Source organism: Cupressus sempervirens, chromosome 10, assembly GCF_028749045.1.
Source record: "Cupressus sempervirens isolate cs-2001-9-10 chromosome 10, ASM2874904v1, whole genome shotgun sequence".
NCBI lineage: Eukaryota > Viridiplantae > Streptophyta > Pinopsida > Cupressales > Cupressaceae > Cupressus > Cupressus sempervirens.
Window position 1 is genome coordinate 658,011,208 of NC_143127.1, and position 15,411 is coordinate 658,026,618.

The window sequence follows — 15,411 nt, forward strand, 5'->3', positions numbered from 1 at the left end:
ACTGAAGAAGGAGAATCATCCAAAGTTGCATAAGAAAGGAACATCAAAGATAAGAAATCCAAACCTACTTGTCATAATTGTAGTAAGAAAGGACATACTGCTAATGTGTGCAAGAGAAAAACTAAAAAGTAGGATGTCAAGCCTAAGAACATGACTCATTGTCATAAGTGCAACAAGCAAAGTCATCAGGCACATGAATGCAAAACTAGGACCATGCATACACAAAGATTTGAAGGATGTTGCTACAATTGTCAGAAGTATGGACATAGAGCTTTTGAATGAAAATCCAAATCCATGTGGTCATGAAACAAGCCAACAAAGGTAAGAAACAATGGGAAGTCTTATTATTGGGATTATAATACAATATGTAGTTGTCATTATTGTCAAGAATATCAAAATGTTCCTGAGAATTATATTAGGACACACTTTAGTGGTAATTACAAAAGATGGTTAAGTCAAACTACATGTTTTAGCTATTTGAAGACTGGTCACATCAGTAACTATTGTCCCACTAGGTCAAAGGCACCAAGTTGTGAATTTGATAAAGGTAAAGGCAAGGTAGATGTTGAACACATCAGAGATGAGATGAACAAGACATGGAAAAAGAAAGATGTTTTCAGCACATTAAATGGAGAGATGATCATCAAACTAGGCAAACAAGAGGTATGTGGAACTGATATTTAAAGGTTAAATCATGCATCAATTCCAAAAGGAGATAATACTAAAAAGAATTCATTAGCATGAAAAAAGATGCAAGATGCTATTAGAAATTCAAAAAAAAACTTTAATTTTTTCATGTTGTTGCCGAGTATGAAAATTTTCCTATATGTGTCGAGTGGAATGTTAGTTAAAGTTGAGCTATCAGACTAGTTAGGTGATGTTGAGCTTATAGTAGTTGTCAAGTGATGGAAATATCAATGGATGTCGAATGAACCCAAAATTGGTTATTGTGGAGCTTATAGCTATGTGAGCACTTAGCATTAAATGTAAAGCTTTCAAAGGGTATATGATTGATTTCAGCTCATTTTTCATCATTTCAAAATCGAGAAAGAGCAAGAAGAGCTAGAGGCAATTTGGAAATTTGTTAGAAGCAATTGTAGAAGATTTGTGCAACAATTTATTACCAGTTCATCAAATTTTCTAAAGTATTGATCAAGATTTGAGCTATGCAGTTTAAATTTTCATAAACCCTAGCCTGTCACAATAGCATCAAGTTCAAAAAATGTTGAAGGAAAGGAAGTTTTAAACATTAAGCTAGTTAGTAATGAAGTTAAGTAACCTATATTTAAAGCCATTCCTTACATCACTTATAAACAAGACCTCTTTTGATGCATTATCTATAATCATGCCAAATGTGATAATGGAACAAGATGTGAGGAAATGCTACAATTGCAAGATAGGAAGCATAGGTGACATGGAAATAAAAGGTGCATACAATAAGTTGTGTGAAAATGGTGTTTTGAAGGAAGAATACAAAATTGTTGAGAAAAAGAGTTTAACACGAGCCCTAGATTTTCGAAATATATTTAAAATAGAGTGGATAAAAATTGTACTGAGTCAAATTCATGATGGTTCCCTGTGGCTGGAAGGAGGACCAATCAAAATAACTAAGAGAATAATTCATAGGGTTACTAGCTACCCCACCCTAGATTGGCCCAAAGCACTCAGAAGTGATTCCAAAAAAATGATTGAGAAGAATTCTAAAGAAATCTAGAATAAGAGAGGTATGACTATAGATACAATCATAGATCCTCTTGTCAATTTTCTTGTGAGGGTAATCTCACATAAATTCTATCAATTTAGTAGATTGAATAGTGTACCCTGCATAGTTGTAGATGTTGGTTATAAAATTATTAAGAAAGATCATACATATGATCTAGAAACCCTTCAATTACAACAACTTATGGAGAACCTTGGAGCAATAAGGAAAACCAAGAGTGCACAATGCAAGTTTGGTTCTATACTAGTTTGCATATTCTTTTGTGTACAGAACACATTTCCCTCATTCAGAACAATAGGATGGAAGACTAACAAATCAGTTGCAACACAAATTGGGGAGTACATTGAGCAACTAGGAGAAAACTTTGAATCCTTAATGACTAGTTACTTTGAAGACTTCAAGAAGTCAATGAAGCAGAGACTCAAAATACCAGTTTTCTTAGTTGAGAAACACTATAATGATTTATGTTTTCTTATTGATGTTGACTACACATTTGTACAAGCCGCCACACCAAGGGTAAGATGGTTGTGACCCTTAGGTTATGAGGTCGATGTAGATGAAACCTCAGTAGCCATAATAGCTCTACTTGCAGAAGAAGTAGATAAGAGTGCAAAAAAATTTGGAAATAATAAGATGGTGAAATCAAAGATTGCCATGGAACCTGAAAACTGCCTCTACAATCAAGAAGAAGGACAAGTTGGTAAAGAAATTGAAAGAAAAATTTGGAAAGGGTGTCGAGGAGGAAGAATAAAAAGAAGAAGAGGATGAAGAGGAAGAAAAAGTACAAGTTCAAGAACCTCTAGCTTTCACTCAAGGCATGGGAGAAGACAAAGACGAGGAGGAGAATAAAGGTGCCGAGGGAGAAGAAGTTGAGGAAGCACCTACTCTTGTTGAGTCAAAGAAGAGGAAGGACAAGGCACAATCCATGGCAAGGGCAAAGAAAATTGTAAAACCAAGTCAGCCAATGCCTACTACACCTAATACAAGGGCCACCAAACATGCAACTACCCAAAAGGCCAAGGAAAAGACCAAGCAAATAGAGCAAGGAGACCAAGAGTAGAAAAGACAAAGAAGGAAGTATGTGGCTCAACTATATTTTGATAAAGAGAAAATAGAATTAGATAATGACAACCAATTCAAGGTGGTAAGTCACAATCCTCTCTTAGATCTTGAGAACTTATGTGAAAATGTCAAGAGCAATGCAGATTTATTAGGTTTTAGTTATGTTGATTTTGATAAATTGAGTAAAGAGGAGAAAAACCAAGTGTAAGAGACATTATATACCATGATATCAAAGTTCAAGAACACACCACTAGAATTTTCCAACTCAATACCTAAAAGCCTATATGATATTGTTGAGATAAAATGTCATTATTGTCTAAATTTGGAAAGACAAATTAGGGAATTAACACTAGCCCAAGTAATGCCAAAGTTGAAAAAGGCACAAATTACTAAGGTAGTAAAGAAATATGTAGTTAGGTTCACACCTAAATACAGAGCCTTTATCATTCTCCAAAATAATATTGAATATGTTGTTAAGAAATCAACACAAATATGGAAACTCATTTATGGGTTAACCACTGTCAAGGAAGGGGAAGGTTACCCTTCAAAGGGTAAATATGATGATAAAAATGATGATAAAGATGATGATAAGGAAGATGATGATAAAGATAATATAGTTGGAGGAGAGACAAAAAAGCAAGAAGATGACAAGGCAACAACTGAGCAACAGCAAGAAGAATAAAGTGTGCATGACACATAATTTTTGAGTCTCAGTCCTCCCCATGACACAAAAAAAACCATTGAAACTATAATTGTTAAGGATGTCTCTGATCCATCAGTTCAAAACATCAATCCTCTTACTATAGGATATTTAAAGAAGATCTTAGATCAATCTACATTGTAAGTCAAACTATGTGGCAATCCAATTTTGGTTAGTGTAGAAGAACTACAAAAGGCAAAAACTGATGTCACAAGGGAAAAGGTGAATCCAAAAGAACCACCTTCCATCATCCCTTTAATTACTAATGTAAAACCTTTGATCCAAATGAAAATAGATACATCTGCCAAGGTTGTTACAATTGAGAAGAAAGTAGAAGAAAAAGACACCACTACAGGACAATAGCAAAAAATAGGACAGATAGATTCATCTGTAGCTACAACACAAGAAAAAGGTGCAAGCCAAGTCATAGTGATATACCAAGGCAAGCCGAAAGAGATAGAACCAAAGGTGAAGGAACAAGTGGCCATCCAAGCACTTGTAGCTTTACCAGCATCTGGCACTCCTTCTACACAAACTCTTTAGAAGCTGAGCACAGATGCTACTCCATTGTAGATCTTAGTGCCAAGCCCAAGTTCATCAAAGCTAGAAAAGGTAATCCATTATGGAGATATAAGCCTTGATGAAGAAATTATTATTCCAAAGTATGATTATGATACTATGACATTAGAACAAATAGGCATTTTACAACAAGCCTTAGAAAGGAAAAAGCATCAAGAAATGCTTAGGAGAGAACATAGGTAGAAGCAAGCACTTCAAGACATCAAGGAAATCTTTCTAGATGCATTTAGTCTACCAACTCCCAAAGAGACCAAGCCACCAATAGAACAACTGATAGATATAGAGGAGAAGATCAATAATGAAGACCTTGATACCAATGCAAAACAATTAGAATGGTTTGAAAAGAAGTTTCAAAGCAAGGTAAATAAGAAAATATCTAGTAAGATAGCACTACAACAAATTGCATTGGCAACCAAGGTTGAGGATGTGAAGAAGGTACTTGAGAATATATTCTCATTATACACAAAACTATGCAATCCTACACTCTTCACCCAAGAGACCAAAAGTCACATTCTGAGCTTAAAAAGCCAAATATCTGCATCAAGTGCAAGACTACCTACAAATCTAGCTTAGAGTGAGAAGCATTTTAGGACATTGCTTTAGACACAGAGTCAGTTAGCTATCTTAACAGTAGATGTGGCTAACATTAGAGCCAAACTAACTAGCATACAAGCTACCCTCACCCCACATATGGAGATAATGCACAAGAAGCTAGGCTATACTGAAGCTCTATTGAAGAAAGACCCCAATCTTTCTACTTTAGATGGTCTAGTACAACTTGCTACCGAGCTTGAAATCCAAATTAAGTCATTGGTTGTTGCATGTGATAATTGGGATGCATCCCTAAGGATAATACTGGATGTCCATAAATCTTTTTTGTACAAACACACCATAGGTGTATAGCCCATTTGACATAAGCGTCAAAAAGGGGGAGACATATAATATGGGGGAGTATGAACAAAAGGGAGACAAATAAGAAAGGGGGAGCATAGCAGTAGGAAGGATACAACAGAGCAAAGATATATCATTGGGGGAGTATGAACAAAAAGGAGAGAAATAAGAAAGGGGGAGCATAGCAGCAGGAGAATACAAAAAAGTAGAGATATATCATTGGGGAGATATACGTTTTTGGGGGAGAAAGAGCAAAAGGGAGCAAATATCAGCTAAGGGAGAGCATATCAGATGAAAGAGTATCAGTAACACAATGTATTGAAGTCAAAGAGTATTAGTAGAGACATATTTACTCAGAAAGGAGCACATATTTTGGATACAAAATAGACATATTAATTCAGGGGGAGTTATCAAATTTTGAGGTAGACAAGTTAGTGTAACATTTTTGAAATTTTGAAATTTTGTATTTAAGCCAAGTCATGAATATGTTATGCTCGATAAATTAAGGATAATATTGTATATTCAAGTGTTTTTTATACTCATGTCAAAGGGGGAGATTGTTAATCTGATATTGGTTTTGACAAGTGAGTGTCAATACACTTAAGCCATTTACTTAGTTCATGCCAAACTAGTACATGTTGAGTACAACATGTAAATATTTGACCATGTCGAGCTATCATGCCCCACCAAAGGATCCAAAGAATTAACTTAAAATTTCACTAAGTTTGCCAAACAATTTTATTTTATTTTTTTAATTTAACAAGAAAGATAAACCATTGACAATTTATACTTAATAACGGAAGCAATAGCAAAAACTCGAATAAAAGTAAACATAACATACATAACAGGTTACATTCTTTAAGGATCCCTTAATGTTGAATCACATCTAATCATAACTATTTATGTTTCCATCTAATACTACATCCACATGATATAATACTAAAAAGTCCAACGTTCTTAAATTAGATTTTTGATTGCTCAATCATCCACTGCACATGTCACAGGGTATGAAAGGCTTAAAAGAACATACATATGTGAAATAAACTACATCATCATACTAACTCTAATCCATGATGCAATAACATAAATGAAACCACAAATCATACATGATACATTATCATAAAAGATATAAACATCATAATAGATAACCTTTTTTCACAAACATAATTAACTAAGTGCACGGTTCCTCCCAACCGTAAATAGCATCATTAGACCATCATGGATCCTAGCCATCCCTCCATGCTTAACATTCCAAATCACTAAAGAGATCATCAGTATTAATATAGTAGGAATGTCACTCCTAAATCATACTACATCATATGCAGTAAGTAATCTAACATGCAAAGTAAAGCATAAGATAACATCATCTAACATATGCAAATCATCAATGTGAGGATACATGTCCACCATCATAATCCATGAAGATAGATGTCAACAAAGAATGCATCAGCCACAGTGTCTCAGACGGATCTCAAATGGTAAGAGTGATAAAGCACTACCACTTGACCACGTAGAACCTAAATGGTTCACTCCCACCGTGCTGAGGAGATAATCTCAAGTCCCAAATAGGATATCAAATCACATAACACAAGATAAAGAAATAAAAGTACTCTCTAAGTCCAAGAATCCTAAAAGTATACTAACTCAAAGGTTCCAATCACAAAATGACATCTAATCCCAGAGGCACAACAAAGACATGTAGGAAACCTACTATGCAAGCGGGAAAGTGTCATCGCATATATCATATAGAAGTTACCCTGGCAATTAGATTACAACTCCATTGGTCCCTACTAATCATTATGTGGCCATTAGTATCCTCTCATACTAACAAGGCATACTATGGAATGCAAGGTCGTAACCAAGTGTTCTCTCTGCTCCCATCCTAGTCTATACAAGCACTTGAGGCATGGGCAAGAACAAAACAATTATCTTTTTAGGCTCATTTAATCCCCATTTAGTGTAAATTTTATCACTTATTAATAAAACTTACAATGAGTTACCTTGGTAGCCACTTAGGGCCCAGGCCCTCATTGCAAGCCACTTCCCGACACTACATGTAGATAACCTACCCTAAGCTCATGGAATCGTAAATCACAAAATCACCACAGTCCTGTACAAGCAACTGGAAAAAATACCAAAAGAATAATCCATAATAAGAGCATTAAATATCCATAATAAAAGAATCAAATCTCCATGAGCAGATGAAAAGCATCCATAGATAATCATGACCACAATAGTTCTCTATTGGCAACTGAAGGTATCACTGATAATCAAAAGTATCCATTGGTTCTCAATAACCAAAATATATCTCAAAATCATACTGATCGAAGACTCCAAAATGGTTGAGTCAAAACATGTCACAACATGAAATCATCAAGAAATAAATCAACACTTCAGTCCCATCATGGCGACTAGAAAGTAATCCAAGGATAATTGATCAATGACTTAAAAATGGTTAATTCAAGTGTCTCAGATACATATAACTCAGCTTCACTCAAGAAGACTGATGAGCAATAACAATCAGTAAATACAAACATCTCATAGAGCATTCCATCACATAACCATGGTTGGTTTTACAAAGATCAAAATCAAAAGAAATCATCATGCCATCACATCTCATAACCCCCGAGCCTCTGGTAACAACCTAAGACTGGTCAACACTAGTCAACCTAAAAACCCAAAACAGATAGCATAGAGAAAACACAATGCAAACACATGTTTTGGTTTACTAAAAACACATAGTTGAATTGAGTGTAGAGGTTTCAATTTTTTTTTATCATTTGACCTACAAGTCAACCCGTTTTGTTCCCTCGATAACAATATCCTTCCATTATTTAAAATTAAATTCTACAAATAACTTAAGGGTAAATACTTTACTCATTAAACTGATCATCATTGACCTTTAATTAAATTGTTCTCTTTATTTAACTACGATCCATATTCTAATTGATTGACTCTTCTTTAATGTTACTTCAACTTTCAACATAAATCAAGGATCATTATTCGTTATATTATAAGAGAGCCAGTTATCAATCTTTGAATAAGAAGATTATAACTTTATTAAAATGATCAATTAAATCAATCAATTAACATAGGTACACAATCCATGACCTTTTTAACATTCTAATAGTTCTTAATTAAATATTACTAAGTCTCACCATTAAAATATCTAAGGTCATTATTCAAGTCATGAGAGTACGACTTGTCAACTTCAATGTAAATACTTCACAACTTCGCTAGAGGAATCGATATTAGCATATCAATTAAAACTCTATACATAACTTAATCTCTAATTAATTAATTTAATTAATAATTACATAACCATACCAACAACCCAATGAATATCAATTGACTAATAACTAACTATAATTTGTACGTTAAAAGTCAGCCATAATCCAATACACAAATATTCATATTCATAGTTCAATAATAATAACTTGTTAATATTTAATAACAAGCTATATTGGGAATCTTATTAATAAATCTATAATGATCACATTCGTCACTCTTATGATCACTAATATTTCCTTAACAAATTCGTATTATCGATAATTATTTCTATTAAGACTCTATTGCACAACTTAATTATTAATATCATAGTTATAATAACAACTCAATGAATATCAATTGATTAAAAATCAACTATACTCCAAATCCAAAAATTAATATCTTTTACAAAACTTCAATCATTAAATAATCTCCACTAGATTAACTCTAATCAGATTAACTGATAACTATTTAAACTATTTATACTATTATTTATTAATAGTTTGTTTTAGATTATGGTAAAAGCAGGTTTTGAAGGGACCCCGAAACCCTTTAACAAAAAATAGAAAGATAAAGCAATACAGCCCAACCAGGAAAAAACCTGCAACAAACTAAAGAACAATATCAAAATCAGGTTTTACAGGGACCTGAAACCACTAGAAAAGTCCAAGAACAAACTAACCCAAGTTTTACAAGGACCTGGAACCACAAATAGTCTAAACTATAAAAAACTAGAAACCAAGACCAGAGACCCCAACCAGCGACCAAAACCAGACAGGCACCAAACCAGAGAACCCACCCTAGTGCCACTATTGCAGCTCCAAAATCATTTTAGCTACTTCCTTACCAATAGCATCAGTCTCTTGAGTGGAAATAGCATCCATAGTAGCAACAGATTTCATAGCACTCTTCCTCGAGCTCTACCTTGTTCTTTTGCTCAGACCCTCAGCCGAAATGATATCTTCATTCGCCCTTTTGCCCAGGTTAGCAGCGGCTGCCCAAATACTCGAGGTGACCTGTTCCATTTTAGTACTACTCTCCTTGATTAACATTGTGAGGTTTTGCTCATAGTTATTAAGTTTGTTAGGGATGTCTCCCATCTGTCCTTCCATATGACTAAGTTTAGCATTGATAGTATCCAGGTTATGTTGCAGAATTTCCACCTTTTTCTTCAAACCCATTATTTCATTGTAGATCCAAGAACCAACAAGGTAAGCACGGTGTCCCTCTGCATATCATCACAATCATCTTCAGAAGTCACGTATGGGGGGGAGCAGATATTGTCATTGATATCCTCCATATCCATTTGATCCTCCTTTCGACCCTCGGCATAGTCCTCTGGATGAGCAGAGTCCTTCCTTTTTTCTTCCTCTATCCCCTTAATAGGAGAAGTAGTAATATCCATATGGTCCTCCTTATTCTTCTTAGCAGGATTCTCGACATTGTTATCTTCCACTTTATTACCCCCACTAGAAATAACCTGGTTACCCTCATTATTAGATTTACTCTGTTCAAAATTACCTTCACTATTGTTTTCCTCTTTTCCTTTTTCATTATTATCTTCAGTCTCTGGATACTCGTCCAAATTAGAACTTAACTCTCTAGTTTTAGTATTATCCTCATCCTCAGGTTTCCAATTCTCACAGCTTTCCAAATTCTTAGTCTCAGACTCCTCATCCTCAAGAACTTGAGAGGCAGAGGGTTTCAAATTTAGGGCATTTTCTTTCCCTTTAACAAAGTCACCCTTCTTAATCTTAATGGGCTCTTTCTTCTTGTCCTTAGAGGGAGTAGAGGCAATGTGCTTGTTTTTACAATATCCCTCAATAAGAAGGATCAGACCTTCATGAAGAATGGGCCTAGATTCCTTTTTCTTATGGGCTTCTAAACTATTAAGTAAAGAAAACCGCAAAAAGAAGGGGAAAGAAATTCTATCTTTATATCAGAAATGATTTAAAAAAACAAAATGACATTTATGAACTCTTTTATTTCTTCCATCAAGTATGAAATACTCACGGATGCAACAAAGAACATCCCTCCAAATCTCCTTTATCTGGTTCACATCAAAGAAATCACCATTCTTTTCCAGAAGCTTCTCCTCTTCTTCCATTTTCAGAAACTTTTTGTAGGCAGCATTTGAAATGCTAGTTTTCTTGGTGAATTTTATGCCCATCATAGGAAGCCCTGTGATCAAAGCAATAAACTCCTCCGTAAGTTTCACAGTCACACCATGGAGAGTGACTTTGTCATTGGACCAATTCTTAAAGAAAGTCGTAGTGATGTGTGGCTTAAAACCATTGAGTCGCTCCATGTAACGAGTCACATTTCCTTTCTGCAAAATTTTCCAAACATCCTTGTGAGCCTTCCATGCCTCACAGTTTTTTGGTTCTTGTTTACGCGGTTCGCCCCCCATCAGCAGAGAATAATAAACACATTCAAACCAAAAAAACAGATGCAGAGAATGAGAGGGTTAGAAAGAAATTTGTTTTTCTTCCCACCAAAAGAAACACCTTTGTTTGGAGAAACGTGCGAACACCACATCACATTCATTTGAGTGTACTTCATAGGGGAAGAAAATCTGGCAATAATTTTATCACTCCACGAAATCATTAACTTTCCAATCTTTTCAAATCTTACCCACCTTCGCATGAATAGCTTCATAATGAGTAATTGCTTTGAGATCAACTTGATTAGTTAGTTCATCGGTCCACCTCACCATTTGCCTCGTTAGGATAGCATAGTTGGCAACCCAATCAGCAGCACCGTTGGCCTCCCAAAAGGTATGAGATATGACAACTTTTTCAAATTTTTGAATAAGGTATTTAATCTCCTTGATAGTGGCATCAATCGACCATGAGATAGCACTTTTATTATTAAGGATATTGATAATATTTAAAGAGTCACCTTCCAACCATAATTTTGGACATCCCAAATCCACTGCAATTTTCATAGTATAAAGGGTCGTCGTAGCTTCAGCAATGTGACTATTAGTTTGACCTATAGGGATAGCTATAGCATCTTTAACTATTCCCATATGATCTCTCAACACACCTCCACAACCCGCACTCCCCGGATTTCCCTTAGCAGCACCATCAAAGTTTCCTTTTATCCAACCATTCGGAGGGGAACTCCAGGTGACATTCAATCTTGGGTTATCAGTTTGAGTCTTAGGGTTTTCAGGAAACATAGGATTATCAATAGGAAAGGTTTGATCAAAAAAAAATTGAGATCTGAAATTCTCCTTACAAGCTCTAATAATATTCTGACCAATCACCCATCCAAGGACCTCTCTGTTTCTAACAATTCTATTATTCCTTTCTTTCCAAATACCCCAACAGAGATGAGGTAGAGTAATTTTCCATAGAAATTGAACGTCAAAATTCTTGGATGGGCATTTCTAGCTTTTAAAAGAAGATTCCACATTATTATGATGAACCGAAGTCAAGTTCCAATACCTTAGGATCTCAGTCCAAACCATCTGGGAATAAGAGCAATTCAGAAATAGGTGATCTCTATCTTCAAAACCATTCTTACATAAAATACACCTATTCACCAAATTTATACCTCTTTTCTGCAAGTTATCAAGGGTCAGAATTTTATTTTGAAGCAAGACCCAAAAGAAGAAATTAATTTTAGGAATGAGACCCTTAATACAAGCCTGAGACCACAAAGGATGATTTTCCTTCTCCTTTGAAACAAAGAGAGAAGAAACCTTGTATTTCCCATTAGGATCAGCATACCAAATAATCTCATCCTCAAAAGAAGGGTGGAGAGAAACAGCATTGAGAGATAATTGGATGTGATAGAAACTTTGATCAATGTCCTTCAAGTTAACCCAGGAATCATTCTGCCAATAATGACTAACAAGAGTGCCATATCCCTGCTTGCATAAGTCAACTTGATTTAGATCTTGAACATCTTCAATCAAGGGATGATCCTTAAGCCAGACATCTTCCCAAAAACTCACCCTAGACCCATTGCCAATTTTCCAAGAGCATCCTTCTCCAAGCATTTTCTTAGTACCCTGCACAGCTCCCCAAATTGAGGAGGGATGAATAACATCAGCAGAGGAGAAGAAATCAGGAAGAGAAGCATAGTTAGAGAGGTACTTGTGTTTCCAAATGGTACTCCATTCTTTCTTCTCATGGAACACACGCCATCCTTGTTTAGCTAGAAGAGCTTGATTCATGCTTCTGATTTTTCGGATACCCAGACCACCTTCCCTGACCAGTTTACAAACATGATCCCAGGAAATTAAAGGTATTCTCTTTTTTTCCTCTGAACCAGTCCATAAAAAATCCCTTTGAATTTTATCAATAGCCTTAGCAAATTTAGTGGGGATTTTGAAGAGACTTAAGGCAAAAGTTGGTATACTTTGGAGAGAAGCTCTAAGAAGAATTAATTTACCAGCCTGACTTAAAAAGTTCCCTTTCCAACCTACCAACTTCTTACTGAATTTGTTAATGAGGTCTTCCCAGAAGGAATCCAGAACCCTTAAGCCTAAAGGAAGACCCAGATAGGAAGAAGGAAAAGAACCAATCGAACATCCAAGGATTTTGGCAATTTTATGTTGTCTAAGAATGGGGGTATTGAGAAAAAACACAGCACTTTTATTCCAGTTAACCAATTGACCAGAAGCAGAGGAAAAAAGATTTAAAGCTTGCTTCAAATTTCTGGCTTCCTTGACTTTGGATTTCCCCATAAAAATGGTATCATCAACAAATTGGCCATGAGAACAAATAAGCGGATGGGAAGAGGGTTGCAAACCCTTGATGACTCCTCTACACACAAGATCCCCAATGTACCTCCCCAAAAAATTAGCCATAATAACAAAAAGGATAGGGGAAAGAGGGTCCCCTTGTCTCAATCCTCGAGAGGGATTAAAAAAAAGAGAAGAGCTACCATTAACCAGGACAGCAATAGAAGAAGAAGAAATTAACTGATGAATCAGTCTAACAACCTTCTTATCAAAGCCAAAGGCAAGCAAAGTATTAGAGAGGAAAGACCAATCAACTCTATCATAAGCCTTAGCAATGTCCACTTTCATTACAAATCCTTGATTGTTAGAACAAGATAAGGAATGAATATTCTCATGAGCTGAAATAATAGAATTGAGGATTTGTCTACCTGGAGTGAAGCCATTTTGTTGGTCAGCAATGAGCAAAGGGGTCACCAGAAGCAGTCTTGAAGTAAGAACTTTGGAGATGATTTTATATAGAGAATTACAAAGACTAATCGGCCTAAACTAGTCAAGAAAATCAGCTCCAATTTTCTTAGGGATCAGGCACAGGAAGGTGGAATTAACTTCCTTCAGCATTTGTTTTGCCCCAAAGAATTCCTTCACCACATCACAAACATCTTTTCCAACAAGTTTCCAAAATTTCTGAAAGAAAAACATGGGAAAACCATCAGGACCAGAAGCTTTATCAAAATTTATTAATAGTTTTTTAGACCCAACAAACATTAATAAATAATAAACTCATCAAAACTATAGATAATCGATCTTAAAGAAACCTTACAAAACTTCATTGGTTAATATTTAACTAACTCTTAGCACAATTAAGGTGTACCAATAATAATACAAAATGTATTATTAATAACATAATAACTCAAATCGTAGCAATGTTATAACAATGACTCCTTGTCAATTAAATCTTAATCCATTATCATTAAAATCTCCTAATTTAAAATCATCTTCATTAAACAACTATTATTAATGTACTATAAAATTACCATCTCTTAATTATTTAATATATATTAAATAATATTTAATATACATTAAATAATTAATATTAAAAGTCAACTATATAAAACTATATTTATTTAAAATCTGAAATATTAAAAATTTCATTAATATTATATATACTACAATTATTTATATATATATGTATATATATATACATACATATATACGTACATATATATATATATATATACATACATATATATGTATATATATATACATACATATATATGTATATATATATGTATATATATACATATATATATACATATATATATACATATATATATATGTATATATACATATGTATACATATATATATATATGTATATATACATATGTATGTATATATATATATACATACATATATATATATGTATATATATATGTATATATATATATATACATATATATACATATATATGTATATATATATGTATATATATATATGTATATATATATATGTATGTATACATATATATACATATATATATATATACACATATATATATATATGTATATATATGTATATATATATATATGTATGTATATATATGTATATATATATACATATATATGTATACATATGTATACATACATATATATATACATATATATGTATATATATATATACATACATATATATATATACATATATATGTATATATATATATACATACATATATATATATATACATATATATGTATATATATATATATACATATATATACATATATATATAACAATTTATAATATCACAATTGGAAACGAATACAACTAAAAACGCATCACATCCTTTAACCTGCGCCAATATAAAAAACAGTGTATTTTTATATACCTGCGGCCCGTGTGTACCATCGCTAATGCAGCGATGGAGCCTTGCTCTGATGGCCCTAATCATTCCATGTGGCACATAGTGCCGGTACACTGCAAGGCCTAGGTACCGTGCACACAGAACCACGCACATTTGACAGTCGAGGTAGCGGTTGGTATATCCGCCCCAAGCTTTATTTTTATTTTATTTTATAACATTTTTCTTAAAATGTTTCTTTCACATGCGATACGGTATTATATTTTTTTCCAACATATATTACAACTGCGCTTTTAACAAATGTATACATATGTGTGTGTGTGTGTGTGTGTGTGTGTGTGTGTGTGTGTGTGTGTGTGTGTGTGTGTGTGTGTGTGTACACACACAGTTTGTTAACAAGTATTACTGCATTTTTATAATGGATATATATATATACGTGTAAAGAACAAATACATAATAATTTATTTTATTTTTTTTTTAAATAAAAAGGGCTTTCTAAATCATAAGAATTTTCCTAAAAATAATTGTTCTCTAATTTATCCATTAATAAAAAGGGTCTATTCATACGCATCTAAAAATCCTTATCTAATCAAATCCTTGATTCTAATACAATTCGAACCCAAACTCGATTTAAAACTAA